An 8108-nucleotide genomic window follows, 5' to 3' on the forward strand; every position below is an offset into this window, starting at 1 on the left:
CTGTAGTCTGTCTGGAATTCCGGACACATTGCATTGAAGCCTAGAGCAGCATCTGCAGCTGGGGGGTGATGCTGGCCCTTTAACAGCGCCAGAAGAGAGAAGTAGATGCTGGAGGGGAGCACAGCTGCAACAGGTGAGTGTGATTTCCCCCCCCCCCCTCCCCCCCCACACACACACCTACCGCTGTTTTTATAGCCAAGAAACAATGATGGTTTCCTGAAGCCTCCTGCCAAGGCTTCCTGATCCTGTTTTCTGACCAGACGTGTGTGAAAGGGGCCTTTATAGTGCAATATTTTTCCTGTATGCAACATATGATATGTGAAGTAAGCTTATTTAGATGAAATTTTCTTTCATATAACCACCCAATATAGCAGAGAAAAGTGGTCTTCTAGATGGGTGGCTATTTACAATGAAAAACAGAAAAGCCTAGATGAGTATTCCTGAATTCCATGCCACAGTCCTAGAAAATCCCTTGTGATTTCCTTCTCATTGGCCTTGGGACTGAAATTGATGAATCCTAGTAATCCAGACTGGACACAAGTGTTACCTGTTGAGCTTTTTTTTTACAATATTAACCAGATTTGAGTATAAAGCACCTCTTTGACTTGAACTGGGGCATCCTCTAGTTTCTTTAATTACTGTACAAGGATATTGTGTTTCTTCTCACACTCTTAGGGCCCTATTCCACCGGACGATTATCGTTAGCATAATCGTTAACGATTAACGATCTCAAACGACCGCTATTGCGAAAGACCTGAAAACGTTCACTCATTTCCATGGAACGATAATCGTTACTTATGATCGTAATTGCGATCGTTTCTTCTTCCGTATTTCTTCGCTATTGCGTTCGTATCTATTGCGAATGACCGAACGATGTCTTATTCAATGCGAACGATTTGCGAACGTTTTGCGAACGAGCAACGATAAAAATAGGTCCAGGTCTTATAAAGCGATCAACGATTTCTCGTTCGGTCGTTAATCGTTACTGCATTTCAACCGAACGATTATCGTTTAGATTCGAACGATTTAACGATAATCTGAACGATAATCGTCCGGTGGAATAGGGCCCTTAGTGTAATATGAATAACCAGTGGTCCTGAAACATTGATGGCTACATGAGACATGGTTTGTTAATTAGACAGAACAAAGATGTTGCTTACATCTTAAGCCACATCTTCAAGAACACTGCGAAATAAACTTTAGGCCATGTTTACACACGGTAAAATATAGGCAAAATATGACTGTATTTTTAACCCTTTAAGGACAGAGCAAATTTCGATTTTTGCGTTTTCGGTTTTTCCTCCTTGTGCATAAAAGGCCATAGCACTTGCATTTTTCCACCTAGAGACCCACATGAGCCCTTATTTTTTGCGTCACTAATTGTACTTTGCAATGACAGGCTGAATTTTTGCATAAAGTACACTGCGAAACCAGAAAAAAATTCAAAGTGTGGTGAAATTGAAAAAAAAAACGCATTTTGTTTATTTGGGGGAAATGTGTTTTTACGCCATTAGCCCTGGGGTAAAACTGACTTGTTATATATGTTCCTCAAGTCGTTATGATTAAAACGATATGTAACATGTATAACTTATATTGTATCGGATGGCCTGTAAAAAATTTAAACCATTGTCAACAAATATACGACACTTAAAACCGCTCCATTCCCAGGCTTATAGCGCTTTTATCCTTTGGTCTATGGGGCTGTGTCAGGTGTCATTCTTTGCGCCATGATGTGTTCTTTCTATCGGTACCTTGATTGCGCATATACGACTTTTTGATCGCTTTTTATTACAATTTTTCTGGATTTGATGCGACCAAAAATGCGCAATTTTGCACTTTGGGATTTTTTTGCGGTGACGCCATTTACCGTGCGAGATCAGGAATGTGATTAATTAATAGTTCGGGCGATTATGCACGCGGCGATAGCAAACATGTTTATTTATTTTCTTTATTTATTTTCTTTTATTTATAACCTGGGAAAAGGGGGGTGATTTAGACTTTTCTTAGGGGAGGGGGATTTTTACTAATAATGACATTTTTTTTTTAACTTTTACACTTATACTAGAAGCCCCCCTGGGGTTAGGGTTATTCCCCCTGGGGGACTTCTAGTATAAGTGCTTTGATCTCTCATAGAGATCCATGAGATAGGCACTCGTTTAGTTCCGGCTGCTGCAGCCGGAAGTAAACGAGTGCCGAGCCGGGGACGGCGCCATCTTGGAGCGGTCCCCGGCCGGCTTCATTTACGGAGATCGCTCCTCCGGGATAACATCCCGGAGGAGCGATCTCCCCACTAGACACCAGGGATGACGCTGCGTCCGGTAATCGGATGCAGCTGTCATGTTTGACAGCTGCATCTGATTACTGTATTAGCGGGCACGGCGATCGGACCGTGCCCGCTAATACCTACGGGCCCGGGCCACACGCGGCCCCGCTCTGAACTCCCTTACCGGCATCAGGGCGTAAATTTACGCCCGATGCCGTTAAGGGGTTAATATAATAATGCATTCCATTGACATAAATGGGAAATTGGATGACCGTGCACACACTGTATAGAATAATGGCCATTATATAATTGATTATCACCGTCCAAATAATGAACATGCTCATTAATTATCACCTGTTTTTGCAAAAAAAAAAAAAAGTTGTTTTTTTCCCACCTGTTTACACGTTGTTTTGTTGTGTCCTTTCCAGGGTCGGGATAAGGAGTTCTGGTGCCCTAGGCAAAGAAGGCAAATTGCGTTCCTCCCCCCATCCCCCCCCCCATAAAAAAAAAATACATACATGCACCCTCACATACATACATACATACATACATACATACATACATGCACCCTCACCCACTCACTCATACATGCACCCTCACTCACTCATACATGCACCCTCACACATACATACATACGTGCATACATAGATGCACCTTCAATCACACATACATACATACATGCACCCTCACTCACTCACACATTCATAGATACATGCACCCTCACTCACTCACACATACATGCACATACACATGCTCAGTTATACACTAAGGGCCCTATTCCACTGGACGATTATCGTTCAGATTATCGTTAAGTCGTTCGAATCTAAACGATATTCGTTCGGTTGAAATACAGTTAACGATTAATGACCGAACGAGAAATCGTTGATCGCTTTATAAGACCTGGACCTATTTTTATTGTTGCTCGTTCGCAAAACGTTCGCAAATCGCTCGCATTGAATAAGACATCGTTCAGTCGTTCGCAATAGATACGAACGCAATAGCGAATAAATAGCAAAGAAAAACGATCATAAGTAAAGATTATCGTTCCATGGAAATGAGTGAACGTTTTCAGGTCTTTCGCAATAGCGGTCGTTTGAGATCGTTAACGATTATGCAAACTATAATCGTCCGGTGGAATAGGGCCCTTATACAGCACTAACCTCCTTGATACTGGTCTCCTCACTGGCAGACACCCTGGCTGTGTAGGGTCAGGACCTCAGATAAGGACAGCTGTAGTCAGGCAGTGGAGACAGCTCTGCAGGGGGCCTTCCTATTGATGACTCTATGCAAGCTTGTACTGCCTGTTCTTTCCTCCCCCATCCCCCGTACCCGACAGCCAGGGCAACCTCAGGGATAGCAGCAGACAGTGGAGGATACACACCACCCAGTGTAAGTGATTTTAAAAAAAAAAAAAAAATACCACAAACCCTGCTACCGGGTTCAGGCTTGTGGAGGCCCATATGTGGTGGATAGAATAGCGCCACCTGTAATTCACCACCAGATGGCGCCCTAGGCCATTGCCTACCCCTACCTACCCTTTGTCCGGGCCCTGGTCGTTTCAACCTTGTTCCATTAATTAAGTGATTAATGATGATTAAGGGAAAATGTGCTGGGACCTACCCATGACTGTACCACCATTTACTCACAAGTATCTGAAGAACCAGGGTGTGCCAAAACGTCATTCCTTACACAATTATGCCACATCCACCAGCCTGAACTTTTGACTAAAATAGAGGCGGTGCGTTTACACAGAGAGATTTATCTGACAGATTTTTGAAGCCAGGAACAGACTATAAACAGGGTGCAGGTCATAAAGGAAAGACTGAGATTTCCTGTCTTTTCAAGTTTATTCCTGACTTTGGCTTCCAAAATTGGTCAGATAAATCTGCCTGTGTAAACGCACCATTAGTGGGGCCTAATTTAGGACGGGTCTTAATATTTGCCCCCATTGTGTATATAGAAGAAGAATGACCTTGAAATTTTAATACTTCTCTCTGTCCAGTGCAGCTGTTTTACCCAGGAAGATAATACTCTTTCTTGCCCTATTGAAATAACGTGTTTGACAATTGTTGGTCAATTGTTATCAGGTTTCTTCATGCAACTAGCAGTGGATGTGGACCTGCTGCGCTCTTCAATCAGTTTGGCTGTGAGCCATATCAGGGAACAGAGTCAAAGTACCCTCTAGGTCTTCACCCTATGTTTTCCTCCAGGATGTAGAAGCTGGACTTTAGCAGGGCACAAGGATGCTTCACAGGAGTAATCCCCATGTTGGTAGCAGCTGATCCCCAAGGATCAGACAATGCCATTGTGAAACACTGGAGAAAAGGCCAAGCAAGAGTACTTGGCAAGCCAGGTCGTCGAGAAAGTCGGCATGGTACCAGGGAAGAGACAACAACTGTACTCAGTCAGGATCAGGGCAGGCAGCCTTAGATACACCCTAGTGGATAGCAGTGGCATTGCAGTTGCAGCTGGAAGGAGGAAGCAGATGCCCCCAGGTGTGAAAAAGTTGATGGAATGAAGAAGACCTAGGACCAGCGTGGAGTGTACCAGGCAGGACGGCACCGCCTCCAATCCTGTTCCAGTCTCCGGAAGGCAGATTTTTTGACTGGTTGAAAAAAAACAGACTAAATACGGGAATTCCGGCCAGTATAGAGTGTCACAGCTCAATGTGTCCATCAATCACATGACTGCCTTCTCTCTGTGAGCATTCAGATGGTCTGGGATACACAGGACTTCCAGTTTTCTGACTGTTTCCTGTTTTTTGAGAAAAAAAAAGTCAGTGCCATTGCAAACTTTCTTTATATCACATCTACTGCTGATTTAGATTTAGAGTTTTAACAACAGGGACACTTTAAAGATCAGTGACTACTCTGAACATTGGTTCTTCACTGACATGGCCCATGATATTCTTAGATGTGTCTAAGACATTTCAGTTATTGACATTTTGCTAGATTTTCTTATCAAGGAATTCATGGCCCATATTCACAATACACTGCCACCTATATTTTTACACAGCTGTTGTAATAGAACCATTCCAAGTCACTCAAGGAATTTTTTTTTTTTTTTGCTGTGTACAGACCTTTGTATATACCTCCTGAGTGGAGCCTATCAACAATGTATTGTATATAAGAGATGTGTTGCAGTATCCCAGTGTATGCTGCTAGGGGAAACACAGATAGGACATGTTATGAAAAAAATGAGCGTTTCATATTCAAACTTGTTAGATAAAGATATGTAAATTGGCACCTGCATTATATAAAACTTTATTTCAAAGTACACGTTGTTAATTGACTACTATGGCTAAGTGTATTACACCTACAGGTTAAAAGGTTTAGACACCCTTCACACCCACAAGGTTCTATTGGGCACAGAATGTCCTAAGAATGTCCTCCTCCCCCCCCCCCCCCCCCCCCCCCCAAAAAAAAAAAAAAAAAAAAAAAAAAATCGTTCTAGAATATATAGGATGTGTCCATAGAACCCTATGGGGGCATCCAGAATTTCAGACAGCTCCAGATGCATATCTGTAGTCTGTCTGGAATTCCGGACACATTGCATTGAAGCCTAGAGCAGCATCTGCAGCTGGGGGGTGATGCTGGCCCTTTAACAGCGCCAGAAGAGAGAAGTAGATGCTGGAGGGGAGCACAGCTGCAACAGGTGAGTGTGATTTTCCCCCCCCCCTCCCCCCCCCACACACACACCTACCGCTGTTTTTATAGCCAAGAAACAATGATGGTTTCCTGAAGCCTCCTGCCAAGGCTTCCTGATCCTGTTTTCTGACCAGACGTGTGTGAAAGGGGCCTTTATAGTGCAATATTTTTCCTGTATGCAACATATGATATGTGAAGTAAGCTTATTTAGATGAAATTTTCTTTCATATAACCACCCAATATAGCAGAGAAAAGTGGTCTTCTAGATGGGTGGCTATTTACAATGAAAAACAGAAAAGCCTAGATGAGTATTCCTGAATTCCATGCCACAGTCCTAGAAAATCCCTTGTGATTTCCTTCTCATTGGCCTTGGGACTGAAATTGATGAATCCTAGTAATCCAGACTGGACACAAGTGTTACCTGTTGAGCTTTTTTTTTACAATATTAACCAGATTTGAGTATAAAGCACCTCTTTGACTTGAACTGGGGCATCCTCTAGTTTCTTTAATTACTGTACAAGGATATTGTGTTTCTTCTCACACTCTTAGGGCCCTATTCCACCGGACGATTATCGTTAGCATAATCGTTAACGATTAACGATCTCAAACGACCGCTATTGCGAAAGACCTGAAAACGTTCACTCATTTCCATGGAACGATAATCGTTACTTATGATCGTAATTGCGATCGTTTCTTCTTCCGTATTTCTTCGCTATTGCGTTCGTATCTATTGCGAATGACCGAACGATGTCTTATTCAATGCGAACGATTTGCGAACGAGCAACGATAAAAATAGGTCCAGGTCTTATAAAGCGATCAACGATTTCTCGTTCGGTCGTTAATCGTTACTGCATTTCAACCGAACGATTATCGTTTAGATTCGAACGATTTAACGATAATCTGAACGATAATCGTCCGGTGGAATAGGGCCCTTAGTGTAATATGAATAACCAGTGGTCCTGAAACATTGATGGCTACATGAGACATGGTTTGTTAATTAGACAGAACAAAGATGTTGCTTACATCTTAAGCCACATCTTCAAGAACACTGCGAAATAAACTTTAGGCCATGTTTACACACGGTAAAATATAGGCAAAATATGACTGTATTTTTAACCCTTTAAGGACAGAGCAAATTTCGATTTTTGCGTTTTCGGTTTTTCCTCCTTGTGCATAAAAGGCCATAGCACTTGCATTTTTCCACCTAGAGACCCACATGAGCCCTTATTTTTTGCGTCACTAATTGTACTTTGCAATGACAGGCTGAATTTTTGCATAAAGTACACTGCGAAACCAGAAAAAAATTCAAAGTGTGGTGAAATTGAAAAAAAAAAACGCATTTTGTTTATTTGGGGGAAATGTGTTTTTACGCCATTCGCCCTGGGGTAAAACTGACTTGTTATATATGTTCCTCAAGTCGTTATGATTAAAACGATATGTAACATGTATAACTTATATTGTATCGGATGGCCTGTAAAAAATTTAAACCATTGTCAACAAATATACGACACTTAAAACCGCTCCATTCCCAGGCTTATAGCGCTTTTATCCTTTGGTCTATGGGGCTGTGTCAGGTGTCATTCTTTGCGCCATGATGTGTTCTTTCTATCGGTACCTTGATTGCGCATATACGACTTTTTGATCGCTTTTTATTACAATTTTTCTGGATTTGATGCGACCAAAAATGCGCAATTTTGCACTTTGGGATTTTTTTGCGGTGACGCCATTTACCGTGCGAGATCAGGAATGTGATTAATTAATAGTTCGGGCGATTATGCACGCGGCGATAGCAAACATGTTTATTTATTTTCTTTATTTATTTTCTTTTATTTATAACCTGGGAAAAGGGGGGTGATTTAGACTTTTATTAGGGGAGGGGGATTTTTACTAATAATGACATTTTTTTTTTAACTTTTACACTTATACTAGAAGCCCCCCTGGGGTTAGGGTTATTCCCCCTGGGGGACTTCTAGTATAAGTGCTTTGATCTCTCATAGAGATCCATGAGATAGGCACTCGTTTAGTTCCGGCTGCTGCAGCCGGAAGTAAACGTGTGCCGAGCCGGGGACGGCGCCATCTTGGAGCGGTCCCCGGCCGGCTTCATTTACGGAGATCGCTCCTCCGGGATAACATCCCGGAGGAGCGATCTCCCCACTAGACACCAGGGATGACGCTGCGTCCGGTAATCGGATGCAGCT

Source organism: Dendropsophus ebraccatus, chromosome 7, assembly GCF_027789765.1.
Source record: "Dendropsophus ebraccatus isolate aDenEbr1 chromosome 7, aDenEbr1.pat, whole genome shotgun sequence".
NCBI classification, from domain to species: Eukaryota; Metazoa; Chordata; class Amphibia; order Anura; family Hylidae; genus Dendropsophus; species Dendropsophus ebraccatus.